Source organism: Rhineura floridana, chromosome 10 (genome assembly GCF_030035675.1).
Source record: "Rhineura floridana isolate rRhiFlo1 chromosome 10, rRhiFlo1.hap2, whole genome shotgun sequence".
NCBI lineage: Eukaryota > Metazoa > Chordata > Lepidosauria > Squamata > Rhineuridae > Rhineura > Rhineura floridana.
The window spans coordinates 27,040,397-27,059,712 of NC_084489.1; positions in this window are offsets into that span (position 1 = coordinate 27,040,397).

Consider the following 19,316-nt stretch of genomic DNA (forward strand, 5'->3'; position numbering starts at 1 on the left):
TCTGCTGCAACTTCTTGGGAATAGTTTCCGTTGATGTGGCCTGATGATATGGACAATGTGCTTGCGACGATGCAGCAAGCAATGTGTCCTCTTGACCCTTGCCTTCTTGGCATATTAAAACTTGCCAAGAGGGTTGACTGAGTGGATCCAGGGTGTGGTGAATGCATCACTGCAGGAGGGAGTGGTCCCAGCCATGCTGAAAGGGACAGTGATCTGACTGCTCCTGGAAAAACCCACCCTGGACCCATTGGTTTGTGACAACTACTGCCAGTAGCAAATTCCCCCTTTTTAGGGAAGATGATTGAGAGGGTTTTGGCGCAGCAATTGCAAGTACTCTTGGATGAAACAGATTATCTTGACTCATTCCAGTCTGGGTTCAGGCCTGGTTATGGGACTAAATCAGCTTTGGTCGCCCTAATGGATGACCTTTATCAGGAGAAGGACAGGGGGAGTGCAACCCTGTTATTCTTACTTGATCTCTCAATGGCTTTTGATACCATTGACCATGATATCCTTCTGGGCTGACCTAGTGAGATAGGTATTGGAGGCACTGTTTTACAGTGGTTCCGATCCTACCTCCAGGGTCATTTCCATGTTTTAAAAGTTTTTTTTAAAAAAGATTTTTAAAAGATATTTTGTTTTTTAAAGATATTTTGTTTTAATATATATTAAAGTGTGTTTTAAAGATATTTTTAGTATTATTGTTTGCTGCCCTAGACTCCCACTGGGAGGGAGGGCCGGATATAAATTTAATAAATAAATAAATAAATAATACAGGTCAAAACCAGCACTTTGAATTGGGCTTGGAAGCGTACAGGCACCCAGCGGAATTGGAACAGGTTCGTCTTGAACCAGTCAACAATTGGGCAGCTGCATTCTGCACTAATTGTAGCTTCCAAACCATAGCCCCATGAAAAGCAAACTGCAATAATCCAGCCTTGAAGTCACCAGAGCATATATTTCTGTAGCCAGGTTATCCCTCTCCAGATAGGATTGCAGTTGGGCCACCAGCCTAAGCTGATGGAAGGCACTCCGCACCACTGAGGCCACCTGTGCCTCAAGAGACAGCAGCAGATCCAGGAGAACCCCCAAACTATGAACCCGCTCCTTCAGAGGGAGTGTGACCCCTATCCAGAGTAGGATGCACACCATTTAGCCGGTCAGAGGAAGCACCCACCAACAACATCTCTGTCTTGTCTGGATTAAGCTTCAGTTTATTGACCCTCATTCAGTCCATTATCACAACCAAACACTGATTCAGCACATCTGTTGTCTCACCTGCAGAAGATGAAAAGGAGAATAGAGCGGTGTGCCATTAGCATATCGATGACAACACACTCTAAAACCCGAATGACCCCATTCAATGGTTTCATGTAGATGTTAAACAACATAGGGGACAGAACTGACCTCTGCAGGACCCCATACTGGAGAGCCCACGGAGCCGGGCAATGCTTCCCAAGAACCACATTGTGGAGCCCACCATCCAAGTAAGAATGGAATCACCGCAATGTGGTGCCCCCAATACCCAACTCAGACAGTTGCCCCAGAAGGATACCATGGTCAATAGCATTGAAAGCTGCTGAAAGATCAAGGAGGATCAACACAGTCATACTCCCCCTGTCTCTCTCCAAATTCAGGTCATCATACAGGACAACCAAAGCAGTTTCCGTACCAAACCCAGGCCTGATTCCTGATTGAAATGGATCTAGAAATTCTGTTTCCTCCAAGAGTACCTGGATCTGGTTGGCAACCACCCTCTTGAGAATCTTGCCCAGAAAGGGGACATTTGCTACTGGTCTAAAAGTATTATGATCTTCCAAGTCCAGAGAAGGCTTCTTTGGGAGTGGTTTTATTACTGTCTCCTTCAGGCAGCCTGGGATCACTCCTTCTTGGAGAGAAGCATTATTTATCCCCCTGGCCCACCCAGCTGTCCCCTCCCTGGCAGATTTTATCACAAGGGTCCAAGACATAAGTGGTTTCATGGACCCGACCAACTACCTCATCCACGTCCTCAGACCACAGTGACTGAAACTCATCTAATGACATCAGACAAGAAAGCACTCCAGACACCTCACCCAGATCATTTGATTCAGTTCATATTTCAGATTGAATCTATCAAATTTGCACTTTCTGAAACAATATCAGCCATCCTTCAAAATTTGTACTTATTCAAATTTTGCGATGTAGTTCTCCAAACAGTGTTACAAAAATGCATATACTAGTGGAAAATCTTCATAAAAGGACTATATCAGTGGAAACAGCATACAAACATGCATTAAATTTGGAGAAATTGCTGCCCCAAATGTGTGCAGTATTCAAAATTGAATAAAAATGTGATTATTAGAACAAATTCACACTAAAATGCTGAAGAATTTTCGTGAGGATTTTTTTTAAAAAAATTGCCAAAATGCTGCAAGAACCTGGAGAACTGAATTTAAGACTGAAAAAATTAGAACCCGAAAGAATCAACATTTACAGATCCTTCCATTATTCCATCATTAGCGGCCTAGGGCCCATAGTTTGAGGGACATCAAGATTTGTGCTTCCCAATATAATATGCTATCTCTAGAACTACTAGTCCCAGAACTCTGTGTGCAGAAGTAGGCAGGAAAGATATCTAGTAGGAGGGTCAACACACTACACTACAGACACTGATCCAAGAGACAGAGGGAGCCAAGTGTTGCTGGTACAATTTGTGGATTTGCAGCCCCAAAATATATGTAAGTGTCTAGTTCATGTGGACACACACACGCACCATATTGCCATGTCTGGCTATAAATACAGGCAGCTAGAAACATAAGGAGATTGCACAAAGAGAACTGTAAGAAGCTAAACGACACTGATCAATCCCCCAGTTTTTCCAAACCTATAAGGCCTTTCTGCAATCTAGCTCAGACAATACTAAAGGTGGGCCAAGCCCACCTCCCATTTTTGTGAGACCATTAAGCCCCCCATGCAAGTGTGTGCATGAGACAGGTAGCTCCTTTCAGAAGAGCGGTCAGATGAATTTCTAAGTTTTCAGGTGACATAGCTTACCATATTTTGTAGATGAGGTGACACAGGTTCCCTCCACTTTTTAAAAAACTAGGGGCTCTGCCCCTGCTCATGTTGCTCACCAACCCCACCTGCAACCCTGCCCCCAGTCCCTCACCAATTCCTGTACCCTTAGGCTTCACCAACCCCCCCCCCAGACAAACCCATTAATCCAGGGGTGGGGGACCTTTTTTGCTCACATCCTGTGGGCCAATTTTAATAGGTGCATGGGGCAACCCCAACATCAATCACATGACAACTGTAATGTTACATGATTAACACCTGTCAATGTTGACCCATAGGGTGGGAGCAAAAAAGTTCCCCACCACTCGTCCAATTGGTTAGTGTGTGGGGTTTAGACCTGGCGAAGTCTCCCCCTCCCCTTTAGAGCTGGCTAAGCCCCTCTGCTTTCTCCCCTCACTTTTAAAGCTGCCCAAAGCCCTCCCACTTTCTCCTCCCCTTTAAAGATGGCTAACCCCTCCCCGCTTTCCCCCCTTTAGTGCTGGCTAAGCCCTCCTTCCTTCACCTTCTTCTTTTAGACTGGCCTGTGATGAATGTGCCTCCACAACCTGCCTGAGATGTTCCCAGCTGCCTCCTTCCTCCTCAACTACTGTGATATAGTTCGCAGCAGCACCTGTTGGGCTGCAAACTGCAGCATGAAAGATTCAGGGCTTACATTTATATTTATAGAGAAAACCTTTGCCAGCTGTTGGTGCCGGTGGCCAGACACAAACTTTGTCCAGCAAGGATATTTTTAAAAAGTGGGAAAATGTGGGGAGGGCTCTGTCAGCATGTCTATAAAGTAAGATGAGGCATCTCCCCATTTAAAAAATCTTAGACATTTGCTAGTTCCTCAGTCTTCACAATACCACTTCCATACTACAAATTGACAAAAACACTTATCTGAAAGGCAGTATACTAACTCCAGAAAAGTAGATGGAAAAGAACAAGATTGTAATTATCTCAGTTTACCAATGATGAAGAAAAGTTACCAAATGCATTGTGCAATTCCAACGTAATCTTTGAAAACACAGACAGGAGATAGCATCATAAGCACCTTTAATTCATTTAAAAGGCCATCATCATCATCATCATCATCATCAAGCTTTAAAGTGAATTGTGAATTTCTCAAATGTTTGCAGCCTTGTTGGTCCAGTAGAATGAAAAAAATTAAAATGTCAACAGGAAAATACCTTTATTAGGACCAACCAAAAAGTTACAAAATTCTCAGCTAGGTTTGTAAGATCCTCTTCACGCTGTACGGTATTTTTATTTATTTATTTATTGCACTTGTATACCGCCCCATAGCCGAAGCTCTCTGGGCGGTTTACAGCAATCAAAAACATTAAAACAAATATACAATTTAAAACACATATTTTAAAAACAATTTAAGACACAATGTTGAAATTTAAAACAATATAAAAATAATTTAAAATATTAAAGAAAAATACTAAAATGGGGGGGGGGATATTTTTAGCATGGCAAAAAAGCCCAGTGTGGGCCACAACACAGTTTCAGAAAAGTAGGCAATGTCATTTCAGAATTAAAATTAAAAATTTTTTCATGATCCTTGCACGTATGGGATGGGATTCTGCTATGTGTTTAGGAGGGCCCATGTTAAAAGTTTGTACCAGGGGGTGATGCTTGGATCCTACTTGCAAATTACCTGTAAGGTAGGCTAGGTGGCACCAGCTCATACTTCGGACTTGATTTGTGACACACTTGCCAAACTGGTTGCCCACTAGACCAGAGTAGCTCATGGGTACTTCAAATGTTATGAAATTCCCTTCAATGAAAACACCTTGCTCTAGGAAAGCATGTGAAAAGATGCAATTGCTATTATTCTAATATAATTAATTTAGATTGAAACAAATCAAGCTAATATAGTCATGTTTTCAAAATTATAGCGGTGCATGACTAAGTAGGTACGCTCAATACCATCTATCAAATAACATTTTCCCTACTTTTTGACAGTGAGCTGTTTGTGAGGTTTAATGGAAGAGGAGCCAGCATTTAAATGTCATCCTCCTACAGGGAACAGGGATTTCTCCTGCACTCAGATATCCTCAAGTATGGCACGATCCTGAACACAATTTTGTGGAAACAATCCCCACTGCAATCAGTGAAATTTATGTTCCATTAACAGAAGGATTTATTTGTATTTATTCCCCCTTGATTTCAATGGGATTTAAGAACTCCTATTTATTGGATATATTCCCATTTCATTCAGTATCAGTGAAACTGTGTGAAAACTCATATAAGAATATTATAGGTGGTACCTTACTCCATTAGTTCTGCATAGAATTAATAATGTTACACCAATGCGTTGAAGGGTGTGTGGAATGTTTGGGAATTATTTTCATATGTGGCAGATGTGTGCTGCTGTTCAGACATTTTTGGGGGGGGAAATGAGATTAATGAGATTGGGTTGATTACAAGGCATAACATTACCCCTGACCCTCTTATGGCCCTTCTGTCTATTTTCCAAGAAGATAATTTATCACTGCACTCAAAGGATTTAATAGTTACTTTACTTGTGGCAGCAAGAATTGCAATTGCTCGTCATTGGAAAAAGATTGACTGCAGTTTAATGGATTTAAGGTATGCTCAGGATTGGAACACAGCTTTGAACGAAAAGTTAACACAACAACAGTTGGCAAGGCAGGCCCCAAATAAAAATGATAATTTTCATACTAAATGGTTTGTGTGTATAACCTATGTAGCAGTGGATGAGCATAATTTCCATCCACCATCGACTAATGCCTCTTGATGGAGGGATGTCTTTGGGTAGTACCTGAAATTTACTGTGGCTAAACCCTTCCACCAAAAGAGAATTTCTAAATCTCTGTTTAGAGATTTGGTGTATTATATTGCATGCTTTGTAAATAATCTCAGTAACTCTCCAATTTTAACCCCTTTTTAAAATCATTATTATTATTATAATTTTGAAACATTTTTCTTTTTTATCTTGACGTGTTTCCCCCCTTAATTTATATATGTGTACATGCTTTGATTGTATAAGCTATGTGTTAGTACATTGTAGTAGGTATCTATATTTTTTCAAAGAATTTGATTTGTATACTTAAGAAATTGAATAAAAAGAATCTTAAAAAACCTCTCCTATTCTTTTAAAAATGTTTTCTCTATTTCACAATCTGTCATTACTATCAGTTAAACTCACAAAGACATACACTTTCTCCTTAAAGCGCTACAGAATATTGTAGGTCAGGATGACTTTCTTTTGAAATGCTCTCCATTTTGTATGGGACAAAGGTCTGCTTTCTCCACCTAGTGGCTCAATTATAATAACGTGTAAAAAAAAGTACATTTTTATTACAGATAAATAAATACTTCAGGAATTAATCAATCATAGGCCAAATCATTGCAGTATATTGCAATATCATAATATATTGCATTACCTGGCCTATTATGGATTTATTATTGAAATATTTATCTGATAGTCATTTTATCATTTTATTGCAATAAAAATTCTTTTTTAAAAAAAATTCTTTTAACTTTTTGGTTGTAAAATTTTGTGTTAAGGATTATTTTTGCTTTCCGCTGTCTGTATTTATTAGGAGGAATATCATTTGTGCGTTAAAGGAATATGAAGATGAAAAAACAAAACAAACCTGAACAAAGCCTAATTTATTTTCTTTCAATAAATAATTGCCTTTTAAAGAAATACTTAAGCTTTCATGAACATTTCTATGTTACTGTTTCTCAGGTTAAAGGCGGGCATCTTATTAATGTACTGGTTTTCAAACTTTGATACGGCAAGCCTCCCAGGTCTAGAAACGTATGATATGAGTTGGTCCAAGCATGATTGAGTTGCTTCATGTGACCACCGAGTACACAGCAGACGTGAAGGAATCTCCTGAAAATCTTGCATGTGTTGTTTCAGGTCCATGGCTAGCTAGTCATATACACACACTGCACGCAAGCTTCAGGTTTAGGCACATCACTATAAATGTTATTTTGTCTGTTGAAAACTCAGTCCTGTAGGAGTGATGGATGTAAAAGACAGGTGGACTTGAGTAAGGATGTCGCTTGCTACACGCACAGGATTTTCAAGCACCCATTGCAGATGTACTAAGGTAGTTGCATATGACAGACCCTTCCATGTGAAGTGGCTTCCCAAGCAGTTCTGGTGTTTTGAATCATGATAAAGCAATCCTTTTTTCATACTTTCCAGTGAGCTGGTTTCCAATGACCTGATTGTAATTGCTGGAACTGTCTAGGGAGCTGCTTTAGATAAAGTGTTTGCCATGTGTTTTCATCTGAATGTTTGAATCTTATGCAGAGGTTCTGACATTAATAAGAGCAGTGGCTGCAGCATTTTCTTCAGTATTGGAGTTTGTTGTGCATTGTGTGAAATTGTGCATGCTGAGAATCTCCCAACGTTTGACAGCAGCAGGAGGAAACTCTGTATGAGAACTGGAATCCTCACAAAAGAAGAGTCTGCTGGATAATACTAAAGGTCCATGTAGTCCAGCATCCTATCTCCCATAGTGGCCAACCAGATGTCTCTAGGACACTCACAAGCACATGTTTTAGAGCCTCCAAATTGAGGCAATGAAGCTTATGTCTTTGGGCCAGTCCACAAAATGTTCACCACTTCAAGTCTCTGAATAAAATCATCCTAGATTAATCAACACTAATGGAACTTTCATACTATTTGATGTCATTTAAAACATCACACTTTGCAATGGTTTTAGCTCATGTCAAAATCTCAAAATAGCTCAATGCCAAGGTCTCAAATCCTTTGTCCTCAAAAAAGAAAATAAAAGATGGCTGTCTGACCTGTATGATAAGATTGCTAGTTATTAAGAGATGTGACTAAATAACCTCAACAAATTATCTTAACACTGCTTGCTTTTTTAACAATTTTAACATTGAATTTGTCCAAGCATGAATATCTGAAGAGGCTATGAATCTTAAATTTCTTTTGACTCCCTCCAGGGCCAGGGCCAGGCATGCTGGGGCCCTTGAGCCCATGGCGCTGGAGCGCAACCCCTCTATATAGGCTACACTGAACTAATGATCCCCCGCAAGTCCCACCTACCTCTAGTGCGCCTGTAAATGACATGTGTACTATGGGTCCATGCCTGCCATCAACCAAGATGGTGGTGGAGGCTTCCCTAAGGAGCTGATGCCCCTGCCGCCATCTTAGTTGATGGCAAGCATGTGTGTGCACAGGAGTGCTTAGAGATAGGTGGAGCATGTGTGCCCCGTTCTAACTATATGGGGGGAGGTGCCTGGGAGCCCCCTCTCTGCAATCCACGACAGCATCAGGAGCTGCCGCTGCCACGGATTGCAGAATGGGAGCATTACCCTCCCACCCTAAGGAGGGGGCCCTCCTGGCTGCTCCTGGTGCCAACCCTGACTCTCTCCATCTGAAACACCATGCCTGATCTTGCACTGAATATAGTATTCCCAGCCTAAGATCAATTGATGACTTACAGTAATAACTGGTTTGCAGCTCATGAAATTTGAAATTTGCATGATTTAATGTTGGAGAAGAGGGCTCTTGTGCCTTTATCAGTTCTGTGGCAGGCAAAAATTAAACAGGGTAAGCCAAAAGCTTCAGCTGTTGACATTCTGTCAGACATATTATTACTTGTGTGTGGCCCGTGATTTTGGAGGGGGGCTCAATCCCACCTGCAAAAGGCACAAATCTGCATGTAACTTATGCAGAGTATATGCAAGTTTTATTGAAATGTGTACCTTCTTTTGTGAAAGCAGCAGAGGGCCCAATCCACATACTCTGTATTGGGCCCAGAAAATCCTGTTGGCTGCCCTAATATACCTGCCATCTCCCTACCCTCCCAAATTGTTGTCCAAATATTCTTTCACGCTGCGTGGAAGCAAGAGGCAGCTGCCAAGACTGCAAACCAAATGGTTGGTGCTGCCCCAGTATTGAAACTGGGTCCCACATGAGCCTTTGCAACAGGGGTGGCTAACCTGTGGCCCGCCTCCAGATTCTGTTGGACTATAACTTCCATCAGCCCCAGCCAGCAACATATTCAGCCTATTTCAGCTTAGTCCCGAACCAGAGCAAACGGTAAGTGCTTTTATGATTGAATCGTATGACAGTCAGCAAACTGAGATGAGTGGGATTAACTCCCAAGTATTTGTGCAGCTGTCTACTGTGAAAGTATAGTAACCTATGTTGATGATACACAAATCAACTGCACAAACAGCACATCAACCCAGAGGCATTGACCTAGCTTGCAGCTTATTAAATACACATCATAAAGTTTTGATGGGAACAAAATTATGCCAATAGCACAGCTTTAGAAACGAGTCTCCATCACCTGTGTGCAGCCTGTCTGATACAACAAGAACAATGTTTTTAATAGGGCAATCATATGCTCCCTGGGGGGCATTCTGGGGGGCATAGGATTTTGCAGGTCTCCTTCTCCATGGGTGCAGATAGAAGCCCACCCTCAGAAGTTCCCTCCCAACCCCTTGTCCCTCCACCATCATTGCTCCAATGGCAGAGAGGGCAAAAAAGGGATAGGTAGGGTGGCTAAGGGAGGATTTAGATCTGCTGAATCCCAAACTTTCCCTGCTTCCTCAACTCACCCTCAGGACAAAGGAGGGGAAGAACCCTGCACTGGAGCTGGTGTACATCCTTCCAGCCACCTTCCATCCTGTCTGGTGTGAGACTGGCAGAACCCAGGATTTGGCACATCAGAGTCTTCCTCCTTTGCCCTCACTGGATTGCTTTGCCAATCTACTACATGGTATTTTCCTAACTCGAATAAAGAGTGTCCAAGCTAAATTTTCATTTTACATCGTTTACTAAATTCTTCCTTTACACAACCCTCTCAAATGAAGGGTAATAATGCTTTGGTAACATCTGATATTGTTAGGTTAAATATCTTATTCTTTCCTATCAGAGACCCTCATAGAAGCCTCAGAGCTGCTCTTTGGTTAATCCCCTGCGCTAGTGATACAAATTCCATCTATCCAGCCAAGGGGACTGGAAATAAGAATCAATAGGAGGCTAGGACAGAAATGCTGGGATGGTTGAAAAAATTATTGCAGTGCTAGGAGACTTCAGTTTGCATGCTGCTGACCAGAACTACAAATACATAAACATCTCGGTATGCCTATTTATTTGAAGGATATCACAGATCCATTTTAAGCTTTCAGTTTAATTGGAAGAGGACTGCAAAGGACAGAATGGGTGGCTTCAGGGTGCTATAAAGGAGGTTGTTGCAGCAGCATTTAGAATTCTATACACCATGGAACATCTCACACAGGCAGAAGCACATGAAAGAGGCAAGGTAATACCTATTAAGCCCTTTCTGTTCCGTTCCCCAGATGCTTTCATTCTCCCATCCCAAACCTCTGCAAGCCCTGCTTTGGCAGAGCAAAACCATAGGTTCAGGTCAGGAATAAGGCTGGCAGCTTTTCATGCAGCCTCCAGAACTGCGCATGTAACAGCATTTTGAGACATAGCCATTGAAAGTTGATAATATTTGTAATGCTGAGCTAAATATCTGACTGGAACTTTCTAGCAACTTTTCAGGGACTGGGAAGTGGATAAAAGGGGGAGGTGGAAAAAGAAATCCACAGTCTTCAGTGGGCTGGTGAATTATTTAAAAACCTTTGGAGGCAGAAGAAATTATGTTTATAATTTTTGTTTTATTTTAAAAACAGTTTTCCATCCATGACAAGCAATGGCAGCAGTCCTAGGTCTCCTTGGAGCCACGTTGTCCCATAATGACTCTGCAGAAGAATGCTATATCATAGCATAGCATCCTTCCAGTGGCACTGCTAGTAGAAAAATGCCCCCCCATGGGTAATGTTAATATCTGCTTGCTGCTTTGGTGAAAGCTAAGGAAAAATGATCTGGGACTGAGAGAGGCTTTTGTAGGGGACAATTCATGGCCCTAAGAGCAGCTGAATCACCTCACTCTCCTGCCAGAAGTGCCTCCGCCCTCACATATCCATTATGCATACACAGGTTTGCCAAGATAACATTTAGCTTGCAGGCCTCCCATGGGCATCTGGTTGGCCACTGTGAGAACAGGATGCTGGACTAGATGGACCACTGGCCTGATCCAGCAGGCTCTTCTTACGTTCTTACGTTAGTTGAATCCTGTTTATCCAGACACAACAGAAATTGTGAATTACACCCAAGTTATTTGACCAGGTTAACTTTATTTCAGTTCTGTTCAGATTCTAAAACAGAAACTTGATTTTAAAAATAAATAAATTTCAGAGCGGCTATATATCATTGATAGCATCTATATATTATCAACGTACTCATGCTTTCAGGTTTTGTTTTGTTTAAGGTTCCTTTTTGGGCTTTTGTAATACCTCAGGGTGCCATTTATAGAACTCAGCTTATTTTTATATATGCTCCTCAAATGTGATTTCATTTCCTGCTTGCTCAAAAGCACCGCGAGAAAAAGTGAACCACATATTACTTTACCTCCATAAAATATTCCCATAAGTCACACACCAAAAGAAAGGTAAATACAAATCCAGCAGTGCCAGAGTTGGTTTTGATTTAACAAAATAACTCTCACCCCCACCCTTCCTTCATCCAGGATCTTGTAGAAATGAACTTCTTTGCTGTGTCCTCTTTTCCCTCATTATCACCTGTCAAAGTAAAGTTTCCATTCATTAAACCCTCCGTAATATTATTACATCAAATAAAATAAAAGATTTTTTTTTTGGCACAGTTGGTTCAGAGTGCTGTGTATTACAGTTCAAGGCAGGGAAAAAAGCCTTCATTTCTGTACATTTGTTTATTTTGGCAATTGATGTCTCTTCCTCTTGTGCCTTAAAAGCTGGTTTTTAATAAAACAAAAGCTTCAAAGTCTTTCTGGCTCACAGTTTGACATTAAGACGGAAAGAAACCAGGAAAGGACTGGCTTTCTAAATAAGCAGGGAACCTTAGATCACTGAGGCGGACTACTGCCTGTATATATTCCAGTGGGTATCACAGCCCACTTCTTGGCTAAGGTGGCAATCCTACCAGGGAGTGAAGCCCATTGGACATAGTGGGACAAAGTTCTAACATGGACACGATTGTGCCGTAAGTGCAAAACCAAAATAACAAGAAGCCTTCATTGTAGAATAGACTTCAGACTATTTTGTCTTTTCAGTGATTTGTTGATTCACTAAAAACAAAGTAATTTCCACTAATATAATGCATATTTGCATGTTATTTTTGCTGATAAATACATTTATAAGCACACTTTATCCTAATATATGCATTTTGAAAACATTACTTGGGTGGAAAATTGGACTGTAAAATTTGGAGAAATGTGATTTTCAAATGATTATCTGTCAGTGTTTCCTCATACTCTACAGGAGTTAAGCAGCCTTGGTCTGACAGAAGGGGAGCTCCCCCTAGAAGAGAGGGAAGAATGTACCGGTAACCAGGCCGAACCGGGCCAGAATGCAGAAGAAATCAGTCCTACAGTAACGGGATGGCTACTTATGCTTGCCTTTGATTTAGATGCCATGAAGACCTCTCTTCTTGAAAGCAACCGGTTACTAACATCGGTAGTTAATATACTCAAAAACAGGGAGCTGGCTGTACCAGCTAATCAGCCTCCTACCTCTTCTCCTCCACCCTCGCATATTGAAGCGACCCCAGTAAATAGTAATTTTAGGGTAATTAATCCTTCAAAAAAACTATATATACAAAAGTACAATTTAGTACGGAAAAACAACACAAAAAAATCTAGTAATGTCAAAAATTATAAACACCCTCACAAGAAAAAAATGAATTTTAAGAAGCTGTTTGTGCTCCTGGAACAAACCTTAACTTCAAACAAACATTCTGATCCATCCAAACTTTTAGTTTCTTCTCCTCGGAAATCTGGTGAGGGTCAGAATGTACTGGTTACGACAACCAAAGGAAATAATTTTTTATCTGATCTATCATTCAATTCCTTGAATAAGGACCATTTATCTTTTAACATTTCCTCCACTTTTCAGAATGGAGCTCAAGAATACTCTGAACACCCTCAAGATCCATGGACTGATATACTGCTGAGACCCCCTTTTCCACCTACACCTAAGTTGAACCAATGGAATTTGGTTTTGGACCCATTGCAGTTAGTATTTGAGAATTTTCCGAAACCAATGGGTTTATTACCCCAATGTGATCGTATTCTCCATTTCTGCAACCTTTTAAAACCAAAAGTGGTGTTGTCTTCTTCAGATATTTTTCAGGTCCAATACCTATATTTTAATGGATTTAATGCTCGTGCTTTAGTTAGATTCTCTTCCCAATTTGCTGTACAAAGAATGTTACCAGCTAGATCCTTTTTAGACAGCTTAGGAATAACCATGCTCAGGTATTTCGAAAATAGAGCACCGCCAGTAGCGTTGCTCCCGAGATCTACTTGTTCCAGAAATTTTCATCGATCCCAGGCTGGCTCTCCACATATGTATGAACCCCTTATTGACTTTACAACTGAACCACCTGGGCAGCTATTGTCCCCTAAAGTAACCTTGATCTACGATTCAGCTCCGGTGATACAGGACAATAGTAATTTTTTCACTCCTGAAGAGCTATTACTTGTTGATACTTTTGGTACACTTCCGGAGGTAAACCAAAACGAGATACTAAACAGATTAGATCGCCTAAAAGTCCATCTTAGTGCCTTAATGAATTGGAAATCAAGTCAACATCTAGTAGAAACGATAAAACCCCCGCTAATGTTAGAGCCATCTGTAAAGATATCGAACTCAATACAAGCTCTGGTGACACAAGGATTCATAGGACTCCAGATGGGTCCTGATAAGGAGCCTGAAGGTCAGGTCGCTTACCATCAGGTGAAAGAAGGGAATATTGCGGTGAATGACCTCCCTTCTCTTTCTCGAGATGGCAACCAGCTGGAAAACTCACCCTGTTATGAGCTTGCTAAACACGCGAACATCGACCCACCAGGGTATTGGGATAGAATGCGTTATCTGGAGCAGAGCTTGGAAAAGTTACTTTTTTTGAACTACAACTCCCATCAGCCCTAGGCAACATGGCCACTGGATTAGGCTGATGGGAGCTGTAGTTCAAAAAAGTAACTTTTCCAAGCTCTGATCTGGAGGTGACAGAAATGGGGATTTTAACATATCCCCCTGAGTCCAGTGAGCCTCAATGCCCAGTTCCTATCCAGAAAACTGCTTTTGCGTCTACTAAGACAGTAAACACTGTGAATAATCATACACGACTGACACCAGCATTATCAACCTCAAATGGTTGTATTGCCCTCTCTGCCTCTATAGACGAGATTACCGCCATATGACATCCATTTTATCATGGAATGTTAATGGATGGGGTAATAAGAGATATGATACTGATTTTTTAGACTACTTAAACAATTTTAAGATCATATGTTTACAGGAAACCTGGGCAACCTCTCCGGACACTGTGATCCTTACAGGTTATCATTCTTTCTCTACTCCAGCAGTAAAACATTTGGCGAGAGGCTGCCCTAAGGGGGGCCTCACAACCTTCATTTCAAACATTTGTTCATTGCAGGTTGATTATCTTCCAACTCCTCTTCCTCAATCAATTTTGGTGCTTAGTATTAGAGGCTTATGGGCTAAAGCCTTGATAAGTATCAGTGTTTACTTTCCTCCCTTTTATGCCAACACATTGACGGTTATTAATGTTTGGGATAAGTTGGACGAGACTCTTACTCAATATGAGAAGCAATTCCCAAATGATAGACTTTTATTAAGCGGGGACTTTAATGCCAGAATTGGGAATTCTTCGCAGTGTAATATAGAATCTTCCAACTGGGTCCCTCCACACCAGAACGATAGTCAATATAGGATTCTACAAGACCAAAAGATAAATAAACAGGGGCCCCTTTTGCTAGAATTAGCCTTATCACATTCACTTGAAATTCTAAACAGGTCCATAGCGGATTCTTCCCATGGTTCTTTTACGTACTGGTCCCCCCTCGGGGCAAGTTTAATCGATTATATGATAGTGTCCCAATCATTGCTTTCGTATATTACTGATTTTAAGGTGGAGTGCAGGACTGAGAGTGATCATTTTCCTCTCCAACTAAATCTGACGACCACTAAGAATTTTATCCCCCCAATACTCCAACAGGGGCAAACAAGGGCTCTGAGAAGAATTCATTGGTCCGAAAAGAAGAGAGATCATTTAGCAACCCAGCTGGGGAATAACCTATACCAATCAATTCATCAGGAAGTTTTAGAGGACACTCTGGACCCAATACAGGCTTTTCAAACTATTCTTTTTTTACTTAAACCTATTTTGACTCAAAAGACTCATGCTGCCACTAGGTTATACTCCCCGCTTTCATGGTTCGACCAAGAATGCAGAGTAGCCAAAAGAAAACTTAGGTCATTATGACGGTTAACACTTAAGTATCCAAGCGACCATTCTTGTAATTCTTTTAAATCAATGAAGGCCTCTTACAGAGGCCTCCTGCAACATAAGAAAATAGATTATGCAGTATCCCGCTGGCAGCAGCTAGCCAAAGCGGTTTCTGCAAAACAAGAGCGTCAGTTTTGGCACTTAGTTAAATTGGGAATGGGTTTGTTTAACCTTATAAAAGTGGAACGAATCCCGACCCCAGTATGGTATGCCCACTTTCATAGACTCTATACCTCAATATCTCCTCCTGACTCTATTATACCAGACATTGATATTATGAAGGTCCCAGTGTGGCCCCCAGTTACTATTGAAGAAATTAGATCTCTCATTGATTCTTTGAAAAACGGTAAATCTCCCGGGGAGGATTTTCTCCTGCCTGAAATATTTAAGCAATTTCCGGAATGGTGGGCTCCTATCCTGGCACGTTTATTTTCCAGAATCAACAAATCTGGAATTATTCCTGAAGGGTGGAGACGGAATATCATAGTCCCAATTTACAAAAAAAGTGACCCTTCTGAACCCTCTAATTACCGCCCAATTAGTTTATTAAACGTGGCGTCTAAACTCTATAGCAAATTTCTTTTACAAAAGTTAGAACAATGGGTGGATTTAAATCAGCTTATACATCCTGAACATGTCGGTTTTAGAAAAGGCTCTTCCCCGATAGACCATTGTCTAACTCTTTATTTTTTGGCAAAACAAAATATGATTGGCCCTACAAGACATCTGTATGTGGCATTTGTCGATTTGGCCACAGCTTTTGATTCTGTTGATAGGAATATCCTTTGGACCAAATTATATAATATGAAAATAGATCGCCGTTTATTATATCTTATAAGGGCTTTATATACTAACACCAATGCCCTAGTTAGAGTAAACCAACATGGAAATATGACGAACCCGATAGCGGTAGAGAGGGGCGTTAAGCAAGGGTGTCTTTTAGCCCCCTTGCTTTTTAATTTGTTTTTAAACAATATTATTTCTGATCTATCTGACTCTCAATATTTCCCTCCCTCTATCGGGCAAAGGAAGGTGTCTGCATTATTTTATGCCGATGATATGGTTCTTCTCTCATTAGTCCCTATTGGCTTGAGAAAGCTGATGAGAAGACTCCAGGATCTCTGTATAAAAGAAAGGCTGAATGTAAACTATGGGAAAATGAAAGTTTTAGTTTTTGGTAAGTGGTACGTTAGACACCGATGGTCAATGGCAGACCATCAGTTGGAACAGTGCTGTGTATATAAGTATCTGGGAGTAAACTTTTCGGACACCCTCTCTTGGAAAAGTCATCTGCAATCTATAAAGCTAACTGCAGCTAAAACGGTGGGAGCAATTTTAAAGTTTTATCATTCTGCTGGAGGTAATCGGATTCTACCAGCTATAAAAAAATTTAAGTCTAAAGTAATTCCACAGGTTCTGTATGGTGTATCGGTTTGGGGATGGGATAACGAAACTATCTCATCCTTAGAGACCATTCAGACTAACTTTCTTAGGCGTCTATTATTCCTTCCCCCAGGAACTTCAGCTGCAATGCTTCGAGCTGAGACTGGCCTTCCTCCGTTGAGTGCGCACATTCATTTTACACTTTTGAAGTTTTTGAGATCACTTAATACACTGCAGAACAAGGAAATTTTAAATCTTTGCCTTGAACATCCATTTCTGCATAACCTTTGGGGGAGTAAATTAGATGACCTATTACACAGATACCATATAACAACACAGGAATTTAACTCTCTATGTCCAAACAAAAGATTACGTGAGGCTGTTTTCCAACATTGTGAGTATTTAGACCATCTAACTTTACTAAACTCACGAGTGGCCCCATGGTATTGGAGGTTTAAAAGTGACCACAATTGCTCTTCTTACCTGACACAGCCCCTCCCCATTAGCTTTAGACATGCATTTACAGCATTACGCTTTTTCACTCTGCCTAATGCTGATAGAGAAGGACGGATATCTGGTATCCCAAAGGATCAAAGAAAATGTATTTGTGGCTCTAACGGGGAGGAGGATCTTCCACACATATTGTTCCATTGCTCAATTTATCAGAATCTTAGAACTAAGCTCTTAAAGACGTGGTTAGACAACAACGGGCCGTTCACCGAAGCTGATAACATATTTTTATTAATGTCTGATTCAAATCCAGAGGTAACTCATAGAGTATCCCTGTTTGTGATAGCTGCCCAGAAACTACGAGTTAAATTTATCTCAGAACGTTATATGAAACAGAAGCTCTTTTATTGAACAGTTGTTGTTCTATTATGTTTTAAAATTTATTAGTATTTGTTTTAAATTGTATAATTAAATTTTGTTGTATACTGTCTATCTTGTGATGGCCTAAGGCCCTGCAATCTGTAATAAAGACTAACAAATGATTATTTTTGATTTGCATATTGTTTTGGAAAGTACAAATTAGGTAGGTTCACCTTTAAATATGAACAGAATAGAATTTCTCCCCCATTCCTAAAGAAAAGACTGTTTTTTTAGCTGTTCACGGAAAGGTCAATAGACTATGTGATCAAAGGGTATATTTGCTTGCTTTGCAACATGTGTGACAGCATCCCTTTAAACATAAACACTCCAAGAATGTAGGTGCAAGTAGATTAGGGGCTCATCTACATGGTGGTTTACTGTGTGTTCGGTGCTACTCACATCTCCTTTTAATTTGCATGGTTTACATGATGTTACCGGCAAAAATAAGCTATCATGCAGTTTTCCTCCTGTAAATCTGTACTAACCCAATCTACTGATAATATGAAAAGTGGAAGAAAAGCCATCTCCACTGCACTGCGCTTCTCCTTGCAGACACTTTCCTATGATGTCTTTAGGTGGGTGTGTCAATTGTTCCCCTCTCCATGCCCGCTATCTCCTCCTCCTTTCTTTAATTTCAATTCCTGTGGACAAGCAACTTCTCTTCTGGCTGCTCTCCTCCGTTCTGCTCACCTTTTTTGTGTTGTGCCAAACAGTGCCATTATTTTTCTTTTCACCCTAACTTGTGAACGAAAGCACAACACTGCTCAAACAAAGATTTGTATTTCAGCTGTATCATACCAGTGAAAATACAAATAATTGCACTTCCGGGTTGTTTATTAAAATGGAACCTACTGCAGTGGGTAGAACAAACTGAGCATGCTCAGTTGCCAAGCAACCAGAGAGAGTGGAAATGTTAAATTAGAGGGTGTGGTCATTAGGAAACTGCATGATTGATCTTCCCCTCTGTGAATAGAAAACAAAGTGTTTTCAGCTGGCATTAAGCCCTTACTTGGACTGTGTAAATAGAAAATGGAGGTGGCAGGCTTTCCTAGAGGCATCTGGTTGGCCACTGTGGGACACAGGATGATGAACCAGATAGGATTTTGCTTACCTGCAGCAGGACTTTTCATATGTTCAATGTTCTTAATTGCTTATTTATTTGAAATCCTGACCCAGTGTTCTTCAATCTAATAACATCTTGAATCAACTAATATTTTCCGTTGTGAGATCCTTTTGGATTCCTGTTTATGAGTGTAGTTCTTACAGAGGATAGCATGCAAAAAAGGAGGTAGCAAAAAGATTAATGATAGAATATTGTTCCTTTCATCATAAATATATATCAATATGCTAGTTTGAGGATCTGAAAGCATCAAGTTGCTTTTCTGCTTAAACAATATATGTTTAGCTTTAAAATTAGACAAATGCATGGAGGACGAGTGTTTCACTGGCTACTAACCATTTTGTTTTTATTTTATTCATTATCAGATTTACACCCAACTTTTCACACTAGAGCAAAAATGGGAGAGGTCCATTCATAGCTTCCTTAGAGGCTTCCCATAGGCATCCAGTTGGCCATTGTGGGAACCATGATCTTGGATTGGACTGGATGGGCCTTTGGTCTGATCTTGCTCTTGTTATGTTC